The sequence below is a fragment of the Anguilla rostrata genome, chromosome 4, assembly GCF_018555375.3.
Source record: "Anguilla rostrata isolate EN2019 chromosome 4, ASM1855537v3, whole genome shotgun sequence".
NCBI classification, from domain to species: Eukaryota; Metazoa; Chordata; class Actinopteri; order Anguilliformes; family Anguillidae; genus Anguilla; species Anguilla rostrata.
Genome location: NC_057936.1, coordinates 7,817,729 through 7,844,716, shown reverse-complemented (window position 1 = coordinate 7,844,716; position 26,988 = coordinate 7,817,729). Strand labels below are relative to the sequence as shown.

The 26,988-nt window shown below is 45.0% G+C and overlaps 1 long non-coding RNA gene across 1 annotated transcript in view; it reads left to right on the top strand.

Moving 5' to 3' along the window:
• The window catches only part of LOC135252377 (uncharacterized), a 42,535-nt gene that overhangs the window by 8,214 nt on the left and 7,333 nt on the right, over positions 1-26,988 (top strand). The gene's annotated exons all lie outside the window — the stretch shown is intronic.

The window sequence follows — 26,988 nt, the reverse complement described above, 5'->3', positions numbered from 1 at the left end:
CCCTGACTTGACTGTGCGGTGCTCTTTGTGTGTAGGCCACATTAGTTTTTGATTGTTGCTGGGACACAGAGAAATGTCTCTGAAACACAAGGCCTGTGTCCACAGTTAATGGACGAGCTGCGTGAGGCCCTTTCTGTCGGTTTCTAGGCAAGTCAATAAAAATGTACCGGGATGGCATTTGCACCAAGGTAACCACAGGTGAGCGCCTCTGTTCTTTGGACTACTGTCGGCGTACACTGTGGGGGAAAAAAACTTTCTTTCTGGGTACCTGCGGTATGGTATTAGTGATAATGTTGCAGAGGCAAATATTGTGCAAAACCATTTAGCATCTAGCGGACTTGGTCAAAAATGTTAATTCTTTTTTTTTTTGCACAAATGGATCCAATAAATGGATAATTTATTATGGCACTATCAGAAGTGATAGTGAGTCTCTTTTTGTTAACACTGTCTGCTTATGTTTTGTTTCGGTGATGTTCTACTAATCTTAATCTCTACTGATTTTATCACTATTTGCACGTTCATAATTGTTGTCGCGGTTTACATTTCTGACAGTGCAGCTGTCGCAACCGGCTGCCGTCGTACAGCCACTGATTAGGTGATCACAAGGCTCACCGTTGCATAGTAAAGTGAATCTATTTTCATGCTGAAGTGGACGTAATTGGCGGAGCACAGGAGGGTTCTCTGTAACACGTGGTTGTGTAATTCTCAGTAGTGTAGGGCATAGATCTGCTCACAGATGTTTCCTGATGCATAAGCTGTGATTGAGGCCGATGGGTATTGATTTACAGGAAGACTACCGAATCCCCTCGGGCAAGAGAGACGCTTAGTTTTTACCCCTTTGGTACGTAGCGTTTCCCAGTCACTCTCCGCGATCTGATTATGTTTTTCTGATCTCATTAGTACCAATGAGCGGCGAAGCGCCGCCCCCAAATTACAATCCTCCGTTGCCGTCTCCCGGGTCTCCGAAACCCCGCCTCTGATGACACTCTCTCCGCGGGGTAGGCTACCTCTGAAGAGGAGACCCAAACACAAACGTCCGAATTAATCAATATCCTTCAAATGCGGCGAATTAAATGGGATTCCTTGGCGTAGCCATGGAGACGGGCTAACGCGAACACCTGCGAATTAGCATCGAGCTGCGGCTGTGCGGGAGAGTGGAGAGGCTTTAATTAGAATGTGTGTGTGAGAGAGAGAGAGAGAGAGCACGAGGCGCGGGTCTCCGCGTTGGTTCAGCTCTTAATTAAGGCGCCGTTCCCGTAAAATCAAAGAGAATTGTTTGTTCAAATAAACAGGTGTCTTCCGTGAAATAATTATCGGAAGTAATAACTCAAATGCGCTGGCCTAACCCACTTTTCATTTTGAATTGAGCAGTGTTTAGTTTGGTTTATTTGTTTATTTAGCAGGGGCCATGCCCAACACAACCGTTGGGGCAGAGTTAGCTATATAGCTAATTTACATCTGCAGCCCCTGGGCAGGAAGATATGTGATGTAGTCGCACTGCCGTTTAGTTGGAGCATAGGCCTAACTGTTGATTGATATACCTAGCACAGTAGAGCACTGGTCGAAGGATACTGATTTATATATAGTTTTACTCTTTCTGTCAATGTCAAAGGTCTTGGTGGCAATTTTGTTGTGGAAAAGAAAACATGGGCCATCAAAACTCTTCAGAGCTGGTGGATTAAATGGTCTGCATTTATATAGTGCTTTTATCCAAAGCGCTTTACAATTGATGCCTCTCATTCGCCAGAGCAGTTAGGGGTTAGGCGTCTTGCTCAAGGACATTTGAATAGCCCAGGCGGGTAGTTTGAACGCAACCCCGACTGCCAGACAATCGGTCTTACCTCCTGAGCTATATCGCCCTATATCGATTACACAGATACCTTCGTAGTCATAATAAGAGAAAATCATTATTGACTAAAATTGAATAGCTTTATCGCCTTTGTGTGCACAGCATTGCCTCAGTCTTAACCCATCTGTGCTCAGAAGGATTTTCCCCCCTCTGTAGCTCCCCCTGGTGCTCAGTGAACTACCTGTGTGAGGTAGATATCATTTGTTATCAAAAGCTACTGGAAAAAGAGCACCTACCATAGGAACATCAACAAATAACACGAATACAGTGTCTTATTATTTATATTTTGATTGCTGTTATTTCGTAAGAAGAATATGTTATTTCGATGAGCGAAATTGAGCAGTGAACAGCAAAACGCAAGGCTAGCGTACGTCCATTTGATGACACTAACTGGCCTTACAACTAATCAGTGCTTTTCATTAGGGTGAGTGAAAGAAATACCAACGCCTGTCAACACAAAATCCGCCCCTCCCCCTCCCACACAGTCCTCTGAGAACCATAAACACAAATAACAATGTGGGGGGGGGAAAAAAGATGACTGTGCCATGTTTTTAGAAATCCAGTCAGAAGCCAGAATGCCACAACAAAAGCGGAGACGATGTTCGCAAATCCCTTCAGCAGAGCGAGTGACTCACCGAGAGATTAAGGCTCAGCTTTTCAGTTTTGGGAGAGAAGGCCCCCCCCCCCCCGTGTTCTGTGAGGTTGCCAGTTTTGTTTGACTTTGTTGAGCCATATGGGGCAGTTCTGTAATGTGCTTAAAGTTTTCCTTTATTTTTCTTTTTTTTTGTGTGTGTGTGGTGGTGGGATTTTTCTTATCACATTTTCTCTTGGCACTTAGCTTCCTGTGTTTGTTGCCATCTACATCAGGACCTCAGCATTTTCCTCCATGTGTGTTTCAGAGTAGAGCTCTACCTTGTAACTGGCCATGTACGATGTATACATGGGGAAATAGCACCTCACGGCAAGTATAGGTCTTTGGTTGGAATCCCGAGCCTTTCTGTGTGGAGTACTTCAGATTCCGCCCCACAGTCCAAAGACGTGCGGGTTGGAGAGTCTAAATGGCTCGTAGGTGAGAGTGTGAGAGAACCAGGGTGTATTCCTGCCTCTTGCCCAGTGCATGCTGGGATAGGCTCCATCCCCCGTGACCCTGGCCAGGAATAAGGTTAGGTGACTGATGGATGTGGAGAAAGAATTGACCAAAGAATGCATGCTACCTTTTTGATAAAATGTCAAGCCATTATCCTGTCAAAAGTCAGTTTTACTGTAAGACTAATTACATTTATGGTTAAGGATATTTAGTTCAGCTGAGACCAATGCAATTTGTAACGTCTTGAATTTTTTTTTACAGGATTCCACTCAGGTGTCAACGCACCTTTTTATGGGTAGTCCAAAATGAAACGCTGTCCGGTTTTCTATGTTAATGTGAAAACGGGGAAACTGTTCGACACAGAGAACTAATTTGCGTCTCAGTCTCTGGGGACCGAAGCCTCGTCCCCGATATTCCCCATGAATATGATCTTTTGTTCAGACGTTGCAGGTGGTTTGAGTCTCATTTGAATCCATTATACGGGAAATGGGGCAGTAAACGGGAGGGGTTTATTGATTGCCATCCATTTTATTACTCCCCCATTTTGAAAGCCATAAACCTTATGGCACCATATGCTATGTATCCATTATTAGGCCGGTGGATAAATTGGAATAAGATCACGCAGTGCCGTTCATTGGTACCCTTGACAGTCGTGTAATTTGGAAATGTTAATTGGACGGGTGCTCCCCGCTCACCGTCCCCCTCCCTGCGTGTCGTAGCTCTTTTTGGTAATGTAGTCCTGCGGCTTGAAGTCCAAAAAAAGAAGAAAAAGAAATACAAAACCGAGACATATCTTTTTCATAACTGTTTCCTCACTGAAGCCAATATTTTACCTACCGTTTTTTTTCCGCTGTCGTGCCAAGGTACTTCTCTCGCACTTTGTTCTTTATAACAGAAGGCTTTTTTAATGTAGCTGCCGACGTGCCGTCTCCCTTTCGCGTGCGGAAAGTTAATTTTTGTCTGCCTGCCTGCCGAACCTGTGGAGCCTCAGTGTCAGTGGGAGGCACGTCAAGAGGCCGCGGGGACGGTCTTTTCAACCGTAATTGCGTCTTTGCATAAGCAAGGCGCGCGCCAAACGTCCGCGAGAATGCGTAATAAATCCAGCTCGAGCCGAACGCCGTCTTTCCCGGCGACGCCACCTGTTTCGTCTGAACTCTCACGAGTCGGCTGTGGACATTATTGCCGGAACGCCGCTGGTAATCGCTAATATTCCAAAGTAGTTCTAGTAATTATTATCATGTAACATTATAATTGCTCAAGTGAAACGTTTAACTTCTCTCTCTTTTTTTTAGATTGTTATTTATATTAATTTAATTTTTTATTTGTTCTAGACAAGGGAACCTGCTATTCAGATTCATCAGAAGGTGAAGTAGAATTCGCTGAATTTGTCAACAGATTAAAAGCCTGTCGGGTAGCATAGCTACCAACACAAAGCAGTATTATGGTTGCCGTGATCGTCTTCGAATGAGCAACTCTGTAAAAATCATTTAAGATTCTTCAGTATCAAAGTGCATATTTGTGTGGAGAGATTGTGGGCCTTTGGAATCCTGTAGCCAAAAACAGTCGGTCAGGGTTAAGTGGCAGGTGCATTAGCTGCCTTTTCGCAAGCTGGCAGGTAAAGTGAGACCTTGGGTGAGTTCAAGCCAAAGGTCCTCCAGCCTCTCAACCGGTTTGCTTGTTCACCTTGAAGGGCCAAGCGGATTAGGTGCCCACACAATCAGTTTGATTTATGTTCAGAATGTTTGCAGACATGTTAGGCTACATTTCTAAGAAGGAGCAGGTCGTAGAAATTGTCTTCATTACAGGTGTCATGGGCTCAGAGTATTTGAGGTCCCCTGATTTACATGTTTCAGATTTTTCTAATCTTTTTTCCCCCCCAAATAATTTGAAATAGGCTAATAGGAGTCTGGAGTGATGAGAACATGCATTAAAGTGTTTGATAGTTTATTCTCAACATTAGTAAGTCAGTTTAGTATTTTTTTTTAAGTGTCACAGATAAATGCCTGTAGCCTTGTCCTCTTTTTTTTTTAGTGCTTCTTTTAGTGCTCCTGTACGTTTGTAGTTGTGAGCCAGTGGCAGAATTCAGAATTAAAATAAGCTTCCTGTGGAGAAGGGTTGACTGGAGTCGCAGGGAATTGTGGTGCTTGTGAAGACGAGTTGAGCACCGTGAGGCTGTAATTGGAGTTATGGTTAGTTAGAACTCTTTTTTAAATAATTTTTTATTATAGATAGGACAAATCAGGCACGTTCTACACAGCAACAGCATGTGGCATTCGCTCCCGTGCGAAAAGGATCGCAAATTGAATATATATCACATTGTCCACGGTGCCGTGAACGTGATCCGAGAATAAATATGATGGATGGACGAGATAAGTGAATTGAGAACAAATTTAGAAAATGGATGTTGGAGGCGGCAGGTGAGTTTGATGCAGGTTGACACGGGTGGTTTTGCCTCATTTCGATCCTTCGCTGGGAAAATGTATTGATTGAGGGAGTGAACGATGTTGCACTGCACCTGGTTAACCCTGTACACGTTTTAAACAGTCCATTGACATACAGTAATAAGAATCAATGGTGTTACACAGAACATATTTTCAATTTAAAGGTGTTTGTTATGAAACGGATACACTACAAGGGGCTGTTGAAATGCAGGTATACATTCCACGTAAAATAGTGCATTATCATTGGCTAATATAACTGTTGGCAGTGGTGTAGCGCCGCCCCCCCCCCACCCTTAATGAGTCTGTGACCACCCCCACCTCGACCGCCCCATGAAGAATGTCCTCCTGTAAGATTACAAATATGTGATTAGAATGTTCTTCGCTTAACCATCTAATGCTGATGTGACAGTCACTTCTGATGACTGAAACAGTGAACAGTGGAGTTCTAGAACGCCGACTTATAACTTTGAAAAAAAGCATTCCAAGACGCCTACTCTACAAAGGCGGAAGACAGGCTGTGGCTCAGATGTCCTGGTTGTAGTGAGGAGGGCTGTTATGCATTATTATTATTATATTTATTATTATTATTATTATTATTATTATTATTATTAGTGTATTAAAGTTGTGGGGTAGGTGTAGGGATGCTGACCCACCCACCCATCCAGCCATCCTTTATTTAACCTGCCTACTCCTGGTCAGGGTCCCAGCATGCATTAGGCGAGAGCCAGGTACACACCCTGGACAGTTTGCCGGTCCATTGATGGGCACACACACCTTTCACTCACATACTCGTACCTACGCGCACCCTACTCGTACCCTACACGAACCCTACTCGTACCTACGCGCACCCTACTCGTACCCTACACGCACCCTACTCGTACCTACGCGCGCCCTACTCGTACCCTTGTACTGTCCAATTAACCTAGCCTGCATGTCTTTGGGCTTCTGGGAGGAACTCCGAATACCCGGTGGATACCCACACAGCCACAGGTTATAGTGGTCTGTTTTTTCCCTCTCCAATTTAAGGAAGGATGGAAGTTAAAAAGTGTCTCTCTGTACTTCCTGTTTCACTTTTGTCTCTTGCTCTCTGCCCCCCGCATCCCCCACCCCCCTTCAGTCCCAGAGTGGATTTGTTTGTTGGGTTATCTTGCCCCCCCCCCCCCCCGTCTGGCAGGAATACCCAGATGTTTCATATCATCTCCCAGGCAGACTCGACAGAGAACCAGCAGCTGGGGTTCATCGTCTCTGGGCTGTGGAGATTTATCACCTGCTTGGGGGGGGGGTGGGGGGGTGGGGGGGGGTGGAGAGAAGAGAGGAGGGAGGGGGGGAACACAAAAACCCAAGTCAGTCTGTTATCCTACAGAGCCTCCCTATCCAGCTGGTAATTTCAACCAACAACAAAAAAAAAACAGCAATCTATTAAGACTTGGGGGCGGGGGACAACTTCCCTTCTGATGAGGTAAGCCGGTGTTTATTGCAGGCCGAGGGCTGCACGGTGGTGGTGTTCTGGAAGTGATTTCGATCAGACGCTACCGAACACGACGGCTTTTCACGCCGAGGATCAGCATTGCATTTCAGCTGTCAGCCAGTCATCCAATAAAAATAAAAAAATAAAAAAATAAAAAAAACACTTGTCACTTATTTAATAGACACTCTTTTATTGTTGTTTTCTTTTTCAGGTCCTTCCTGTTGATCGGTGCGAAGATTCCCCTGATCTCGGGCCTTTAGTATTTAATCTGAGGTGTTTTAATTTCACGGCGCTCGGAGAGAAATAAGACACTGTCTGCGGATGACAAGCGGAGAGCAGTCGGTTCCCCCCCCGAATGTCTGTCTGCCTGCCAACCGACGTCCAAATCAATCCTTGCATATTTCTGCACAAAAGTCCAAATGTCAAGGAATTTGCTTAACACATAAACACCGCAGGACAACATTCAAAGCACGTATCGGCCACCCAGTACACACATCCACAGTACCTGGAATTAAATTGCCTTATTTTTTTTTCTGATTTTTGTGCTGTGACTGGAATTAGAAATTAGATCCATGCCAAGGGAGCTCTAACTATGGTCATATATTGTAGCAGTCAGTTTCTAAGAGAGGAACAGACTCAAACTCCGTACTACTGAGCTCTAGTGCATAAAATAGCATTGGAGTGATGTACATATTTAGCACAGCAGGAAGTATTTAAGAACTTTGTTAATTACGGTTGTTAGGGGAAACAACCGTAATTACTCGTAAATAATATGCCGCTGTTTCTTGTGGTGGTCGCTATTGTCATCAGGCTGTTGTGTTGCTATTGTTATTTTTTGCTAACATTCCATCTTTAGTTAAAGGCTTTGAATGCAAGCCAGTAAAAAAAAAATGGGCCGGCTCATCCAAAGAAATATAATAGTAAGATTGAGAGGGGGTTTGGAGAGAGCTGATTATTTTTCACATCAGTATGGGGATATGGTCTGGTTTTAAGCTTTGTCTACGGCAGAGACTTTGATTTATGTTCCCCAAGCCCAGTCATCGTACACAAGCAGCGGCTCACCCATCTATCTTTCCCTCTGTTTTCTCTTTTTGTTTATATTCCTTCCATTCCTTATTTGTACATCTCTCTGTCTCGTACACACACACACACACACACTGTCTTTCTACCTCTCACTCTTTCTATATCCCTCTATCTCACCCATCCCTCTCTCCATTCCTCTTCAAACTCTCCTCCTCTGCCTCATTTATTTCCATCCACTATTCATTTGAGTCTTCCCTCCCTCGCTCCCTCTCTCTCTCTCCTGCTCTCTTTCTTTCTCTCTCTCTCTTTCACACACACACACACAATCTCTCTCTCTTTCCCACTCTATCTGTCCCTCTCTCACCTATCCCTCTCTCCATTCTTCTTTAAACTCTTCTCTGCCGCATCGCCTCATTTACTTCCCATTCACTCTCTTTTCATTTGAGTCCCTCCTCTCTCTCTCCCTCTCTTTGCCTTTCTCTCTCTATCCACCATTTGCCCCTCTCTTTGCCTTTCTCTCTTTCCCCCTAATTGTCCCTCTCTTTCTCTTTGCCTTTCTCTCTTTAACCCCCTATTTGTCCCTTTCTTTCTCTCTCTCTCTCTGCCTTTCTCTCTATCCCCCTATTTGTCCCCCTCTCTCTCTTTGCCTTTCTCTCTCTATCCCCCTATTTATCCCCCCCTCTCTCTCTCTCTCTCCCTCTCCCCGTTTTTCTCCTTCATATTCTTTATTTTCTCTTGTTTTTTTCCCTACATGTTTTTCTCCCTCCTTTCTTCCCTCTAATCTTTCAGATCTCTCCTTTCTGATTTGCTACCTGTGGAAAGATATGAGGGGGATTAGGTTTTTTTTTTTTCTTTTCCAATTTATTTATTTATTTATTTTTCTTAGCACGGTAGCATCTGGTTCAGATTGGCAACCCTGATGGAATTTCCCTTTCAGGCTCGGTGATCAAAAAAAAAAACAAAACAAAAATTTTAAAAAAAGCAGCCGGTTGCTGGTTTGCTCCTTTTTCTCCTGCTTTCTTCTTTAATTCCTCTCTCTGTCGGACAATTTGCAAAATGTAACAAGATCCTGCAAAATTCTGCCTGGCTTCTGCTGAACTCATAACTGCGATGTCCTTGCATTTATTTATTATTTTCTCTGTCGCCCTCAATCCTTTCTCATTAGGGACACAATTGCTTTTTTTTTTTTTTGTCATGCTTTCAAAATCACGGGGAGTTTTATAAGGGCCGGCTTTTAATGGGGGGGAATATGAATTAACCAACAGATTAGAGTCCGGTGAATATTGAAGTGAATATTTTAGCCTCCTGTGTGGCGGTCTTATAATTGTCATGATTTGAGTTATTTATTTATTTGTTTATTTTTAAGCTTTAAAGCCAGTCGGTAAGTGGGTGTTGGTCTTTGGTTTTGAAGCTCGCTTTGATTCGCTGCTCGCCATTGCCCTCGGTACAGAGAGAGAGAGAGAGAGAGAGAGAGAGAGAGAGAGAGAGAGAGAGAGAGAGAGAGAGAGAGAGAGAGAGAGAGAGAGATGCCTTCCAGCGAAGATGACTCCCATCACTATCAGAGACCGAGTCAAGCAGAGCCTCACATTTCCTGGTCTCTGGGGCCAGGCTGAGTTGGCAGCGGTTTGTAAGGACTGTCACAGCGTGCGGTCCGCAGTCGGTACGGTATAATAACAGTCACTGCCCCCCCCCCAGGGCTTTGAAACCCCCCTGTTGATGGACAAGTGAACCAGGGTGACGGAGGTAACAGCGTCGCGAGCGTTTATCCGGCAGTGTTTCCGACTCTATTAAAATCTGTAGTGCTTTCAGATCTGCGAAATTAGGCAAATTGGTCCGTCTAAAATGGAGCGCGTGGCCCTCCCACAACTGGGGGGTGGGGGGGGGGAGTCGAATGCTGGGAAACTGGAAATAGCGACTGTTCTGGGAAAATGTGCCGTTTGTGTTACTGAAACACAAAGTGCAGCATGAAAAAAACAAAATGGCTCTCCTTGGACTGGACAGAACAATGCGATTTAGCAAAAACAAAAAAATATATTTTTTTGTTTTTTTCAAAGCAGCTGATCTGACCAAATGTGTGTATCATTGCAGAGAGATGTTAAGCGTACATGTGCTCAGAGTTAGACACACCAGGAAGAGAGAATCTAATCGGTGGATTGTGTGAGAGCTCCAGAGAGATAGGCCGGGGGCCGTGGGCTTAAGGGCTTATGTAGGCTGCTGTTGGCCTCTCCAGTTGGGCCTGACACTGGATGGGAGGCCTGCTTTTCCCACCTGTTTTTTTTAATTCTTTCTGAACCTTTTCTATCTGTGTTCCTTCCTTGAGCATCCTCCTCCCTCTTTCCCTTATCTTTCAATTTCACCTTCACGCCATAGCCCCCCCCCCCCCCAACCTATTCTCCCCTCCCCGCTATTTTGATGTCTACTTCACTGCTACAGACACCTGCACAAAACAAGGGAATCAGCTGTGGTCCCGTTTTACAGAGATTTTATGGAGTTCTGCCATGAATTCATCGGTGGTGTGGGGCCACAAACTACTGCGGTGTGGGGCCACAAACCACTGTGGTGTGGGACCCGTAAACCACTGTGGTGTGGGACCCGTAAACCACTGCGGTGTGGGGCCACAAACCACTGTGGTGTGGGGCCCTAAACCACTGTGGTGTGGGACCCCTAAACCACTGCGGTGTGGGACCCATAAACCACTGCGGTGTGGGACCCATAAACCACTGCGGTGTGGGACCCATAAACCACTGCGGTGTGGGACCCATAAACCACTGTGGTGTGGGACCCCTAAACCACTGTGGTGTGGGACCCATAAACCACTGCAGTGTGGGGCCAGTGGGGGGAGTAATCAGAAGTATAAAATAGGATACTTCAGGTATACTTGCCCACGCAGTGGGGGGGGGGGGGGGGAGGGGTCACCGCAGTTCGGTGTAATGATCCTGTGTCAGTGATGAAGAACCAGGTGTGCATGCCTGGGGAAGTCCTCATATGCCCTACCCCCTAATAAGGGCTGATTTTCTGGAGGGATTAGTTGGGGGTAATCGGTATGCCAGGGATGTCCAGTCTTATCCGAAAAGGGCCGGTGTATGTTGTGCAGGATTTATTTTAGCCCAGCGCTGAGAGAGAGACCTGTTTCTACTTATCAACGTCTTGATTGATGACCACAATGAGTTAATCAGTTGATTCTGGGCTAAAGAAAAAAACCTGCACCCACACCGGCCCTTTTCGGATAAGATTGGACATCTTTGGCAGCTGAAGCTTGGTAAAGTATTCATGTGTATAATTACATCCTTTTTCGACAGCATCTGTGCTATAGGCATCTCATGGGGTTGAAATAAATGGTTATCTTTGCCATCAGGATTAGTCCATGTTGTATCACCGCTAAGTAATTTAATTTTTTCTCATCATTGTTTTTTTTTCCCCCTCTCTGGATATTTGCTGGGGTTTTAAAACAATCCGATCGTTAATCCCAACATCTGGATCGTTCTCATTCTTCCCCAGTCCATCTGATTTATAGCCAGGAAGGCTTGATTGACGTGGAACCAAAAGTTATATTTCATTTAATCTTTCTTTTCCTGACATGTGATTAACCAGAAGGCATTTTTCAACATTTGTTCATTCTTTAAAATATTTTGATAAAGTCATATTTGATTAATCCAGTGGCCTTAAGTGTTGTGGAGTAAGTGGTCTGGCTAAACCACAGTTTTTCTTTCCCCCTCGTGCTTTTAAGGCACCCCACGGCCTGGTGTCGAATCTTGGGTATGCTGACGCAGATAGGGGGCTACTTTCATACAGCGCACTATCCTAAAAAACGTTGCTGTTAAGATATAACGACAACAATAAAAGTACAATGAATTGCTCAGTGCCGAAGCGAAAACAAAAACATAAAGTAATAATATGTCAAAGCAAGCACACAGTAGCTTTTTTCTTAATGAGTTGCTATCGGGCATTTCATAGCTCACATAGCCTTGCTGATGGCACATTAAGGAGAGCCTCAGCTGGGCCGAGTGCACGTTTTCCCTCTTGTACGGGCTTCCTGTTGGCTCGGATATGTGCAGGCTCATCCCTGATGAGACATAATGGGGCGTCATCTCTGCAGATGTTAAGTGTTTTTTTTTTTGGTTTTTTTTTCTTCCTCCTTCATTTTTTGCCCCTGGACTTACTGCAAAGACCTTTTTTACTTTCTGTTTTTTTTGCATCGCTGAACTCCAGATTGTCCTTCCATGCATTCCTCCCTCGGCACTCAGTGTGTGTGGAGAAGAGCATTCTGGGAACAGGGAGGACTGACTGTTCCTCTATCCGTTGAGCCCCCCCAGGGGTGAGCAGTAGTGTAGGGTGATTGACGGACTGACACCCCACCACAGCTGCAGGGAGTGACCAAAATCTATGCCCCCCCCCCCCCCCCATTGCGTTGAGATTTTGTGCCTTTCAGGTTCGGGGTCAAATTGACCCCAACGTTTTAAACCAACACAGAATCATTGTAATATAAAATTTTTGACAGTGTGCGTCCCCTCCTCCATGTCTCTCGAATGACTTGCCATTTATCCATAAAAATGACAAATCTGTGCGAAACCTCTCGTTTAATGCCTGAGGTATGAGCAGAAGTTTGAAACCTTTCATTTGATGTCTGAGGTTAAGTGAAAGTTTGAAACCTGTAGTATGGGAAAGTGCCGCCAGAATCACCCACAAAAAAATCAGAGGTGAAAGATAAAATCAGAGGTGTCTTCACACCTGACTGTGGAGTCAGGTGTGAAGACAGTCTGGCCAATCAGTAGCACTAATTACCCGGGAGAAAAGAAAACCAGGGCTGGATTTGGATTCGAGGACCAGAGTTGATGATCCCTGACGTACAGTATCAATAGGACTACATAAGGTTAACTGGTTTTTAAAGAGATGTCAAACACCGAATGGGGTCAAACTGACCACAAAAATAATATGAGGGTTAATGGGGCGTTGGGCCACTACACGTTGTCCGCGTGGCATGTGCGTGGCATCATGGTGTACTCCCCGAAAATCTCGGATTATTCTGGAAAAACGGAATACAGCACTACTCTTCCGTAAGAAGGGCAGTCTGTTGTGATGTTTGGTTGTAACTGGTTCAAGAAAGGCATTACATTACATTATATTAAATTACATTTATTTGGCAGACGCTTTTATCCAAGGCGTCGCACCAAAAGTGCATTTCATGGTCATGGACAACTACAAAACACAGGTTCAGTAAGATACGATACTTATTTCGTACAGCTATTTCTAGCCAAGAACGCAGTTTAGTTCACGCAGTGAACACTATTCTGACCTAACCTCTGCCAAGCCAACTAGGCAGAAGAACAAGCTACAATATTAGGACAAATACAGATTACCAGAAAGGCAATCTGTTGTGATGTTCAGTCGTAACTGGTTTAAGCAAGGCAATCTGTTGGGATGTTCAGTTGTAACTGGGTTTTGTCTGTATTCCCAATGGTGGCCTGGCTAAGAACCAACACACTGCTCTTTCATCAAGTTCAGTCATGTGATGCAGGTGCAATATCCAGCTTGTTTATCTGTTTTCTGCAATATATTTACACACTTTAATTGCAAACTGTACCGGTGCGAATGATTTTGCAGGTAAATAGACATGAAGGTTTATTGCAAACCTAATTGTTTATCTGATCATCATTTATGAATCAAAGTTCTAATCATAGAGGATTTAAACTGCCACCTCATAAATTGCCACTGTGTAGTAAAAATAGGTGTAGTTGAAATCAGCACAGTATTGTTTTGATTGCATACATAGTGTCGTACTTACGCCTACTTTCCCTAAGTGTGGTCAAACAATGGTGTGGACTGTGCTGAAATTCAGATGAATATTTTTTGCAGGCCACAGTTGGTTAAAAGCAGAAATGGTCCTCATACCTTTCTCCCCTGAAAAGTGTCAGAGAGGCAGACAGCTGTTCTTGCTTCACTGATTCCCTGTCCAAAAGCCAACACCAATCAAGAGATTCAGCCGAGAGAGGGAGCACTGGAGGGGAGGAAGTGATAGAAACAGGCAGAGCAAAGTGAAAAGGTGTTGAGGATGATGGGGGGAGAGAGAGAGAGAGAGAGAGAAACAGAAAATTTAAGGCGATAAAGGAGAAGGGGAAAGGTAGGTGGTGGGCAGGTGGGCAGGTTGGCTGGTGTTTTGTGCATGCAGTGTTTCTATGAATGGTACTTTACGAGAGCTGTATGACTCCTTCATAAGCACTACATAAAAGCTTCATAGGAACCTCATAACCATTCATAAATATTTATGTCAAAACCTGAATATCTGATTCTTTTTTTTTTTCTTTTCGTTTTGTTGGGAGGGTGGATAGGGAAGTTAAGAGTTTAACTGACTGAGAGTGGCCTGTATTGTACATGTTATTGCAGAGGCCTGTTTCACATACAAACATGGGATTTCTTCTTTTATTTATGTTTGATTTGCCCATCTTTTTGGTCGATTAAAAAGCTACTTTTCTCTCTCATTTAATCGTGACTCATGTGAGCTGGGCGTCTGACACTTGAACTTATCTGACTCATTTTCCAAGGGGGTGTTCGGGGGGGGGGGGGGGGGGGGGGGGGTGGTTCTCGCATGGCAATTGTTCCGATAATTGGGAAGAACTTCCTGCGGTCCACGGCCTTTTGCACAATTGCCTTTTTTAATGAATTGGACCTCCTCTTCTCAGGATTGAGGACAAGGGGAAATCTCATTTCCCCAATCTATCCACAGTTACCAGACCGCCTTAATAGCAGAAAGGGGAGGGAAAAAAAAGAAAAAAAAAGATTGGGTGAATTGTCTCGTGGCTTCTCGCAGATGGGCTGGAATCCGTCGGCTATCTCAGTGAGCGGAGGGTGTGACTCGGGTGCCTTCAGTGGAGAGGCGATAAACGAGCTCTTCCGAAAATCCACCTGCGTGCTCCTGCCTCCCTTTTTGATTAATCTTGATCAAAACCGGTACCTGGTATTGAAAACTGAAAATGTCCAAGCGTAGGTGATCCGTCAAGATTAAGCAAGCGCAAAAAAAGAATATTGAAAAGAGATCTTCTGAAAGTTGTCACGTATCGAAGATGTGTCGCGTGCGGCTAACCGAGTTATGGATATATTGTGCAGACGCAATATTTTTGTGCCCGGTCCATGGAAAGATCAAACGTGATCTTAAATCACAGGCACGGTGTTCTTCTGACCAGCTGAGAAGTCTCAAGTCTGAAATGCCGCAGTTGTCATTTTATTCGATTGATCATTTAAACCCATTTGAGGTGATCGGACATATGTGATTAGAATGGTCTTATCTGAACATTCTAATGCTGATGTAGCTATCGCTACTGGTGATTGAAAGCAATTGGAGTTCTAAAACCTTGTTGTGGAATTTTGAAAAAATATATATTTTTTATGAACTACCCTTCAAAAGCTTAAGGTATAATTTTTGGTGTGTGTGCTGTATGCTTATTCATGTATTTAGTGCAATTAATTATCAAATGTGTCAGTCCATTATTAAAATAATTGCGAATATTTGGACAATTTAATTAGCTTATGATTACCACTCATGAGCACCACTCTTTCTGTTCTGAGCACATTAAAGTATGAAAGCAGATCTTTGCCAAAAAGAAAAGAAAATGCTAATTTAAAAAAAATGCAAAACTCAAATTATAATTTCATTTCCTTGTTGAGTGTGCACAAATTGTGTGGAAATGGAAATGCAATAATCCTATTTGCATTTTATTTTCCCCGTTTGATTGTCCATAATTTCTACCCAAATGAAAAAATTCAGTCGTCCATATTCCACTTCCTGTCCACGTGACCCCATGACCCCATTCTTATGCAAATTAGTTGTTGTTATTTTGTCGTATAACGTAGCCTTCGTTAGCTGCCATGTACAATTCCTGCAATTATGTACTTGCAAGTTAGTATCCTTGTGTGGAGGGGACTGCAGTTGCCAGTATATTGAATCCAGACCAGGCTTGTGCTGACTGTAGCAGCTAGTCCCCACGGGGCTACATACTGTTGGTGCTAGCATTGCCCAGAGAAGGGAGCGTTTCAAACAGCCAGGATGACAGCCAGGCCTCACCACTAGGGGGTCAAGACCACAAAATGTCTTCCTCTCTCTCATGTCTGTGCGAGCGTGACTTGTGAAGTTGCAGTGTCATAAGAAGTGGAAGCTGACATCATGTACTCCGGAGGAGGGAGAGCACTTCTTAAATGCCGAAAAAAGGGGACACTTTGGTACCCTCAAGCATCGCTGTGCGATCCAAAATCGACTAAAGGAGTTCAATTTCTCACCAATTTGGTCTGCAACAATTTTTGGACTGTAGAACTTGTGTTTTTGTTTAGCCCCATTCTGTGCCGAAGCGACTCGAAAGCAGATTTTGTAAACACTTCAGAACTCTCTAAATGAGAGAGGATTAAAAGTCAAGAACAGCATGGAAATGATGTACCATATATTTTAAATGAATCAGGACCAGGGCCAGAGATTAACAACAAACCCCCCAGAGTTCTAATCAGAGAGCATTTTTTGGGTAAATGGAGGGGAAAGATTTGGAAGGCATTTTTTTCAGCAGTTATGTAAACCGTCTGACTGTCTCAGCTACAGTAATGAGCTGCTTCTAACTTTGCTATCACCCCCTCCCACTCCCACCAACCCCACCAACCCCCCCTCCCCACCCCCCAAAGGCCATTCTTCTCATAAAAATGCCTCTGGTGTATCCCCCCCGTACTTGGGACAACGTTGACCTTTTTTATTGAGTTTATAAGACCTTCTAATGCTCCGGTTATTACAGCCAAGTCGCGTCGAGGGTGAAATGTCAAATCTGCTTTCCTCAGAAGACCGTGGCGTCTCGAAAGGCTTTTTGCTAGCTGATCTGAAGAATCCATTTTAAAAATTATGCATTCACATCAGAGGAAACCCCAGAGTTTGTTTTTTTTTTTGACGTTGGAAATTACATGGCTTCTCTGCCTGTTTCCCAAATAACGTCTCACCTTCTTTGTGTAAAAACACCGTATTGGAACATGTCGGGTTCAGTGTAGTGTGACTGAGTTTGCAGCGATTTAAGTGGTTGTCAGCGCAAAATGTCCACCGAGAGGTTTCTTGGAATTGATAAATGCGCGTGCACTCAAGAACTAGTTCATATCAGGCCCATTCTGATTGGTGGGCTTAACACTCGTATGCTGAAGAGAAAACTTAAGGCATTGAGCCCCCGAAACAAGCAGGAACCGAAGATGACTGCGCAGGCCTGGCAGAGCATCACCAGAGAGATGTCTGTGGGTCGCTGGGCTTCAAGCAGTCATTGCATGCAAAGGCTATGTGACAAAGTAGTAAACATTACCACGTCCATTTACATAATATGAATATGTGCCAAACCTTATGGTGCCTTGGGTGAGGGGGGGGGGGTGCTATGTATAAAAAGTGCTGTAATTTCTACATGGTGAAACCAAAGTGTATAAACATGCCCTTAAATGAAAGTTGACAGTGTGCCCTTTAAACAGAAGTGTACGGTCTGATTACAAATCTGCAACTGTGGAGTCCGGAGCCTAATCACAAAAAAAAAAAAATTCCCAAAAATGATGGCGCTTACTGTATGTTTACGTGTGAGTGTATGTGTGCATGTGCATATGCATGTTATGTGTGTGCATGCATGTTCATTCGCATGTCCACGTGTGTATGTGTGCATGTGTGTGTGACCTTACCTTACCATACATGTTTTTCGTGTTGTTTAAGTTTTTTTGTGCGTGCGTCCGTTTTTTGGGGAAATGCGGGAGGGGTGGGGGGTGGGGGGGTGAGGGGGAAGGAGGCTCTCTCCAGACACCCAGAGTATCATGTTCTATCACATTCCACTTAAAAAAAGCGGGGAACGTCATACGCAACCGCCCCGGCGCATCAAAAGGCTGTCCAGCCTGCAGTGAGGAAACGGGAGCCCCCCCCGGTTCCTCTTCACTCAGAGAGCAAGTGCTCTCACACGCCAACGCCAACCGCCAACCGCCATCCGCCATCGCCCAGACCGGAGCTCTGCGTGGTGGCGAAAGGCGCGGGGGATGGGGGGGGGATTCGCGGGCGGAAGAACGTGCGTCCGTAGAGCACACCCGAGACCGAAATTACAGAGGATTAAAAAAAGCCACCGTGACTCATAATGGATTTCACTTAAACGGCACTTTTCATCGCACAATATCGAAGCACTTTACGGGGGGGGGGGGGGTGGGGATGGGGGATGAGGCGGGGGGGTATGGGGGGGATGAGCGGTGGGGGAGAGGCGGGGGGCGGGGGAGGTGGGGGTGGGGTCTGACATCAGCCAACACGGAACCGCAGCTCTAACCGCACACACATCGTGTGAGGAAGAGCTGCAGGGAATGATCGAGCCAATTAAACCGGGGGATAATTAGGTGGCCAGGTTTTTTGCGAGAAGCGGTTGTTCCACAGAGACGCTGGGGAGAAGTCATCCCCTCCCCCCCCTGCTCAGCGGCCAATGAGCAGCGAGCCGTGGGATCTTTAATGATCGCGCTGAGTTACGGGCCTCGGTCTTCCCCCCAGGTTTGTCGCCGAGTCTCCAGAGCGCTGACCAATCCCGCGCCCGCTTGGCTGCTTCGGCCAATGAGGGAGAGCGGAGGATTGGCGGCGGCGGCGTTGGTCCCCCCCCCCCCACCCCCCCGCGTCGAACGAGAAGCAGGAACGAGCCGCAGCCGCTTCCGCTCTGCAAAATGTGGCGGAACGCTGTGATGGAAACAGAGCTGCTGCCATGGTTACCGCACGTCGGAATACGTGCGTCTTATATTTACGCCTTGTGCCCTGTTGCGGTCGTGCGTCTCCGAAATCGCAGGGATGGGATGGGATGGTTTTGGACCGGACTGGTTTTCATTTTGTGGTTGCCAGGGAAAGTTCCTGTCCAACAGGTGGCTTGAAATGGCATTGAGAATGCAAGCGTGACGGTTTTGGAAGTGGGAGGTATCGGCTTGTGTTCTGATGTGGTTTCATGATGATATTTGTGATATCACGTGCGTTATATATAGCCTATACCTCTCCCCATGAAGCTTAACTGGTTTTCAGTTTTATTTGGTGCTGTTTGTTTATCAAAGGCTTGCTGGAAACATTTAGACGCGGTGGCAGATTGGACAGAGTGTCCTTGTAATCCAGGCCAGGCAAACAAATCCGTCCTTCTGTTGCATGCAACACTGTCGTGTCAAAGATGGAAAAAATTGCCGTGTAAACAGAACGGCCTTAGATATCTCTGTGCTTTGTGTCGGTTGTTCACTCTTGTTTCCTCTGCCACGTAATGATGTCCATTTGTACGTCTGTCTGTTTGTCCAGGACAGACATTTCTGGAAAAGTAATGACTTGGATTGCCATAAAATTAGCTGTGGATATTCATGTTCCCAAGAGAAAGAAATCTATAGATTGTGGTGACTCCATGACCTTTCCTCTTGCGCCACCATCAGGCCATACGTTGAAAAGTAACGACTGGTTTTGTGGGTGGGACTGTGAATGTGTTCTCACCATCTTTGCATTTTTCCGAGGGTTGATATCACAAATACATCGCAAGCTATTACTATTATTATTATTATTCCCCAATTTATTTCCATCCATTCATTCACATATAAGTCAGATGGGGTTTGAGCCATTATAGAGGAATGGGGGAGAGAAAGGGAATGAAATGGGGGGGGGGGCGGGGGATGGAGACAAAATGGACAAAAGCGGAGGGGAGACAGGCAGTGCATTGGAGAAATGAACCCTCTGAAGAGTAGGTTTTTTGGAATGTTTTTTTATTCTAAGTTAGTGTTCCGGAACTCCATTGCTTTTCCCAGCAGTGACTGTGACATCAGCATCAGAATAGCATTCAAATCACATATTTGTGATGTCACACCTTAAAGGGTTAAGTCATTCCGCTCATGAAGCTGATTTCAGAATCACCCTCTTGAACATGAACCGAATGACCGTGTGGAAATGGTGTGCTATAACGATATTATTTCCGGCTAATTTCACCTTTACTTTTGTCTGGTGAGAGTGCATGTTTATTATGTTTCTGTAATGGCTCAGCTAGGTGTCAATCTTGTGCTTTCAGTACACAACCTCTTATTTCTGTCCAATTCTCAGAAAAATGTTCAGTGCAAAAGCAACTCTGATGGAGTATTTTTTAAAAACTCTAATAGAATACATTTAGTCCCAATTGGACTCATGTAAACTTTGTCAGAGTTGATTTAACACTGAAAGTGTTGATGTTTAAGTGTAACTTAACATTTTTTTAAATAAAAGCTGGGAAAAGAGGAAAGGAAAGATGTGGCGAAACTTTTTTTGAGAAGATTAGCGGCAAGTGTTAAGCAGATGCTGTGTTAAGCAGCTTGCTTGTCGTTCTGCCTGACTGAACTAAGGTTTGATTTTGCATGTAGATGCGTGTCTCCGGATAGATTTGAGGCACTGAATCGTGCAACAAAAGAGGAATTATGATCTGGGGGGTATTTCTGAAAAAATCCCTGTCGGGTTATCGAGGTACAGAGAAACATCAGCTGCACACTAAAAACGGGACTGTGAGATAACGCTGCCATGTAGACCCGTGGTGCCAGTCCTGATTTCAATTTGATTTAGCGAGATTGAAGTTGGTGGGTGGGGAAGGAGAGGGAGGAGGAGGAGGAGAGGGGGGCGGGAGTAGGGGGTAGGGGGCAGGGGGCGTGCGTCATTGTTGTTGCCCAAATTGTTGACTTGACTAGTATTGTGTTCTTTCGGCAATTCTTTAGACAAATGAAGACAAAGGAAGACAAATGATCTGCAGAGCGCTTACACATGTGCTCATGCTGTTGAATAATCTGTAGTCTGTATGCTGTGGGGAATATAGTTGTATTATTTAGAAATAGACAGCACAGCGTCATCTCACATATGAAGAGATACTCATCTCAGTCATTTTATCTCTTTATTTCTCTTGTTGTCTCTCTCTTTCTCACGCACATGCACACACACACACACACACATACCACACACACACATACTCACATGCACACAGACACTCACACAATCACACACGCACAGACACTCACTCACACAGACATGCACACACACACATACCACGCACACACATGCACACACGCACGCACACACACTCACACACACGCACACACAGACACTCACACAATCACACACGCACAGACACTCATTCACACATACCACGCACACACATGCATGCATGCACACACACGCACACACAGACACTCACACAATCACACACGCACAGACACACACTCACACACACACACGCACACATATACAGACTGCCTGTGTTTTTTGTGCGTTTTAAGAAAGAAACAGAAACTCGGACAAGATGTCCACCCCCACCCCCCGGGGCAAAAAAAAAAAAAAAAACCCAGAATACCAAATTTAAAAAAACAGACCGCCATTAGGCTGCCCTGTTTTGGATTTATGTCTGTGATATGTCCTGGTGCCACGATTTTATCACTCTCCAACCCATCCATTAACTTCAGGGTCAACAGTCACAACCACCATCACTGCACAGGAAGAAGCAACGCAGACTACCTGCTTTTTTATATTTTACTCAGCCGACGAGGCCGAACCTCTTTGTGCGTCCGAGAGGCTGAAATCTGAGACACTTAGAAGTGGTATCGGATCATCTCCTGCGAACGGCAGTCAGCACCAGCTAATCTAACGTTCACCTTTTCTGTCTGTTTAAGTGGGTTTTCGTCGCTGTTCGGGCCGCCTGCCATGCTCAGTTCTTCACCTTTCATTGTCGATTCCGGTGGGTGGGGTGGGGTGGGGTGGGGTGGGGTTCCCAGACAAGCATGTGCTCCCCCTCCGAAACACGTGATGTCATCCACCGCCTCCTATCACACCACTGTTCGTACAGTGTTTTTTTTTTTTTCTTTTCTTTTTCTTTTTACGCCTGCTTTAATCCGAAACGCACGCCCCTTCGCTGAATCTACCCTGCTGTGATTGGCCGGAGTCTGACACTAGCATGAGCCTGACAGTAGCACAGGTTGAGGTACGGACTCCCTCTAGATGTCTGAGGGCCAGTTTCACAGACATAGTGTAAGCTTGGTCCTCGACTGAAATGTAAAGAGACTTTTGTAAAGAGAATCTCCGTTCAGAATTGAATTCAGTCTTGTCGTAGGGGTGGGGGATGGGGGATGGGGGCTGGGTGAGGGGGGGGGTTCTGCTTCATGAGTCACATGAACCCCCCCCCCCGAGTCTGCCACTGTCGTGAGCGATCCCTCGTGAAATTAATTAAGCATAGAAATTGTTTACCGTCTGGTACAAAAACCTTGCCTGTAGCGCGTTTGATTCTGTCTCAGAGAACGCAATGGCGCAAGGCCTCCTCCCACTGGTCGCAGTCTCGTTTAAGACCAGTATTTGTAACATACGAAGAGAGAAATTAGACTCTACCCCTTCCTCCCCCCCAACCCCCCTCCCCCCTCCCCCCTCCTCACACATGTACTAAAGGGAACATTCTGTCAGGACAAGGACAGGACTTTCTGCTTAATGGCTTGCTGTCGCCGTGGCGATGATTTCCACACAAACAGGAGTCAGCGGGTGGAACTCGGGGACCGCGGCTCGTCTTCGTTTTAATTGGGGAACATTTCGTGTGTGGTGGTTTCTCACATTAATAAACCGCCCAAAGCTCACAGCAAATTCTGAGAGGGGAAAGAAAAAAAAAAGAAAAAACTAATTAATGTGTACTCTGACCCAGGGTGTCACACAAGGCCAGAAAACATCACAACAAAAACAGAATCACAGGAAGACCAGAATATGGAGAAAATAATAAGTTAATAAGCCCTAGAGGAGGTATTTAGCGGATGGTGTGAAAACACGGCTTAGTTGGAAAATCGTTCAGAACTTATGAAAGATCGGCCTTGTGGGGCAAGAGGCCTCTGTGGGAGTCACAAAGTTTTCTGGCAGTTATTGCTGTCGGTCTTCAGTCTGGGAGAGTCAGCAGCACTTACATGGCAGTTTACTCAAACGTTTTCAAATAACGGTAGAGATCGCGGTAGAGGTAGAATGAATTGTGATTCGGCGCGGCTACACGAGCCGAATTTAACCAAACGCCCTCTAATTGCCTTGACCAACACAACTACGGGGCGTGATTTGCACGAAATCTTGTTGACCAATGTTGCAACTACGGGGCGTGGTTTGCGCTGAAGTGGTTTTGGGAGGGAAAAAATGACGCCTCTGGGAGAAGTCAGCAGCAGGGGTTGCCAGGGTTGGAAACACCCCTGAATGTAGGGGAGGGAGGCGGGGGGATTTAGAAATCCGCCAGGAAGTTTCCATCCATTCACCCATTGTCTATACCCGCTTATCCTGAGCAGGGTCACGGGGGGTGCTGGAGCCTATCCCAGCGTGCATTGGGCGCGAGACCGCCAGGAAGTTTTTACAGTAAAAATGTATGGGAGTCAAACGACAGATGAGGGGATTTAAAAAGGAGGGATGGGGAGCAATTTGAGAAAATTGTATGGGACTCGAATAAAGATGGGGGCTTTTGAAGAGAGTTTTTATTTATTTTTTTTTTAGTCAGAATTAATTCAGGCATCTGGCAACATTGTTCACCAAGCTCCACTGCCCCATAGTTTTGGCTATTAGCTGAATGGCAGATGCGCTGTGTTCGGTGGGGTGCTGATAGGCTTCCCCAACGCTCTGCAGGAAAGCTACTCTCTCCTATTGTTAGGCTATCTTACTATAAAGACTCAGCTGTCAGAGCAAATACAAACGGCTGTGTTGTGAAAACACAAAAGGCTGTTACGCTGCCGTCGGACGGATTCACCCTCACCGAGGCCGCTTTGATTGAACACGAAGGCAAATATTTCGAACGTGCCACGTGCGATGCCGTTATATGATTTCTAACCGTGGTGAAGTTCTTCTTTTTTTAAGCTGCGGAATGTGGGTTTGTCGAAATTAAACTGGAAATTCCTTAATACGAAGTTACAATAGCCAGAATGTATATGAATGTTGAATATTCCTGATTGTGTGCATGTATTACTGAGTTGACACGAAGGAAGAGAAAGTTCCAGAATGATAAGGATTCTTAAAACTGCAGCAGTGCCAGGGAGTTTATTATAACGCAAATAGTACATCCGAATATTATGTTAATAAATCCAAAGGGTTCATTGTGTTCCCCCTTTCAATTTAAGAGTAATAGAGAACAGTGACTGCGAATAAACTCAGAGCGAACGAGAGGCGCACTCGCGTGTTTGTATCTGAAAGCGGTCGCCGCTCTTGAAGGCCGTTAATGGGAACGGAGAGGTTAGCTATGGCTCTGCGTTATCGGCCGGCGCAGTCCACAGCACGGCGGCAGGCTGGCAGCATCGCACTCCACGCGCCAGCTCTTCGCCGCCTGCCGAGAACTCGCCTCTTCTTTGCTCGGTCTAATCACGCGTAGACAGACACCGCTGTGTAGATGAAGAACGAATACGGAGATGACCGCATTCAATAAACGCTGGCTTGATTTTTTTTTTCCTTTCTCAGCGTTGATATGTTGCCTTTACAGTTTAAAGGAATGGCATATGTTTTTCTATGCCTCGATTCTGTGATGTAGGCTGGTTGATGTTTCGACGGAGGTCAGTCGTAAATTAAGCAATGCCACGGGAGGCAGCTCGCTGGATTTTTTGAGATTTGGACTTTAAATGAGTGTGTACACATGAATGTGTCAGCGTGTGGCGGCTCAGAGACAACAATCTCCTTTATGAGTTTTTTTTTGTCTGCGCTGTGCATCCCCACCTGAAAATCCCTCGAATTAATCAATCCCCCTCTCGCTCACCCATGAACGCGCCGGCGAATCAATCACGTTAAATGTCAAACAGCATCAGGCCTCCGTGACAATGTAGAAATGGAATTCACGCGGAGTTAAAAAAAAAAAACGGAAAAACCGATGCCTCGAAGTGGTGCTTTATGTGAGTATAGAAGACAGATACAAAACAGAGAACTATTCTGGGTCTAATCAATAAGCAAGATGGCCACATTCCTATATATATATATATATACACCTGTGTATCTGTTTAAATTTATAGTTTATAGCAGCATCAAAAGGGCAGACCAGGCTTTCACCCGCGGCGAATAGCAGATAACCCCGCCAACAGGGTGGGCACGTGAATGTGAGCGACATTTTCAAACAAGAAAATCAATATTTTCACTCGAGTTCAGGTTGCACCGACCTTCACGGTGCCCTTCTACAAGCCACAAACAGCTTTTTGCCATTGCATGGGGGGAAAACTCTGATAAATGATCTCTCTCAAGTCTTGGGAGATAAACACCTTCAGTTTTCAACTGCTCTGTCTCCACTTCACAGTCATAGGCACAATACGCTTCAGGTAATGTAAAAGTGATATAAAGGAGGCCATTGCTACACTTAAGTATATGAAACTAAAACTGACAACTGCTTTTGAGTGACCCATAGTAGAATCTTAAAGAGGCACAGTCACTTTCCATGATAATACCTTGCACCCCATGGGCGTGAAAATGCGTGAAGAAATGAAAAATGATGGAAATAAATCAAAGATGTACAGTAGGCTACTATGATAAATATTACATTGGGAATGTAACAGCCAATGGGAAGGCTAAACTCACCAGACGCAGTGTGAGTGCAGTAATACAGGAAGTAAAGGCAAGGTAGCCTACTACACCTCTGTGGCAGAATACGTTTATTAAAAAAAAAAAAATAAAAAAAAAAGACTTTAACCAGCATACATTTAAAATGGAACGGTTTTACGGAGGAGTCAGTTGAACTCACCACATGTCCCGTCCGTGAGATCAGATGAGTCACGTGACTGATTCTTGAACTCCAATAACCCCAGTCCGCCAGTCAGGTGACCACCCAGACACGTATCCCCTTATGTCACACTGGCCATATATTCGTTTTTAGAAGTATCTATTTAAAAGTTGTGCCAGACTGCATTTGTGCCAAAGCACCGCTACAAAGTAAAATGTCCTGTGTTACTTCAACTCCCAAATCCTACAGAGTACATATGAGTCCAGTTGAGTCCATGTGTACTCTGTAAGAGTTGATTTAACCCTGGACATTTAGAACAAGTTGGGTTTGTTCTCTTTTGTCTTTAATAAAAGAGACAGGAAGGTGGACAGGATAATTAGGGGAGAGGAATGGTGGATGCTGCTAATGAGTTTTTCATCCATTTGACAAGGTAGCTGGTGCAGTGGCTCTGCCATAAGCCTGTCTTTCCCCCGAGGAGACATCACACACACACACACACACTGTCTCTCTCTCCCACACACACTCTACACACGGACACACACCCACACACACACACACACACACAGTCTCTATCTCCCACACACACACACACACACACACTGTCTCTCTCTCCCACACACACTCTACACACACACACACACTCTCTATGCCTAGCTGTGAGAATGCCAGCTCCTCCAGAAGAGAGAGGCAGTTGCCAGGATCAGCGGATCAGCCTCCCACTGCAGATCCCACTGGTGATGACACACCTGCTCTCCATGGTCCACCCACTGCTGTCCATTTACCAGCTCACGTCCATTAGTGCAATTTCCGTTCAGAACAAAGCCATATAGTAATGCTACAGCTGTTCATTTTCCAACTTGCATCCATGAGCTCCATTTACATTCAGAACAAAGCCATATAGTAATGCTACAGCTGTTCATTTTCCAACTTGCATCCATGAGCTCCATTTACATTCAGAACAAAGCCATATAGTAATGCTACCGCTGTTCATTTTCCAACTTGCATCCATGAGCGCCATTTCCGTTCAGAACAAAGCCATATAGTAACGCTACCGCTGTTCGTTTTCCAACTTGCATCCATGAGCTCCATTTACATTCAGAACAAAGCCACATGCTAATGCTACAGCTGTTCATTCTCCAGCTTCTTACATTTGTGTCATTTACATTCAGAACAAAATTATATGCTAACACTACAGCTGTTCATTTTCCAACTTGCATCCATTAGCTCCATTTACATTCAGAACAAAACTATATGCTAACACTACAGCTGTTCATTTTCCAACTTGCATCCATTAGCTCCATTTACATTCAGAACAAAACTATATGCTAACACTACAGCTGTTCATTTTCCAACTTGCATCCATTAGCTCCATTTACATTCAGAACAAAACTATATGCTAACACTACAGCTGTTCATTTTCCAACTTGCATCCATTAGCTCCATTTACA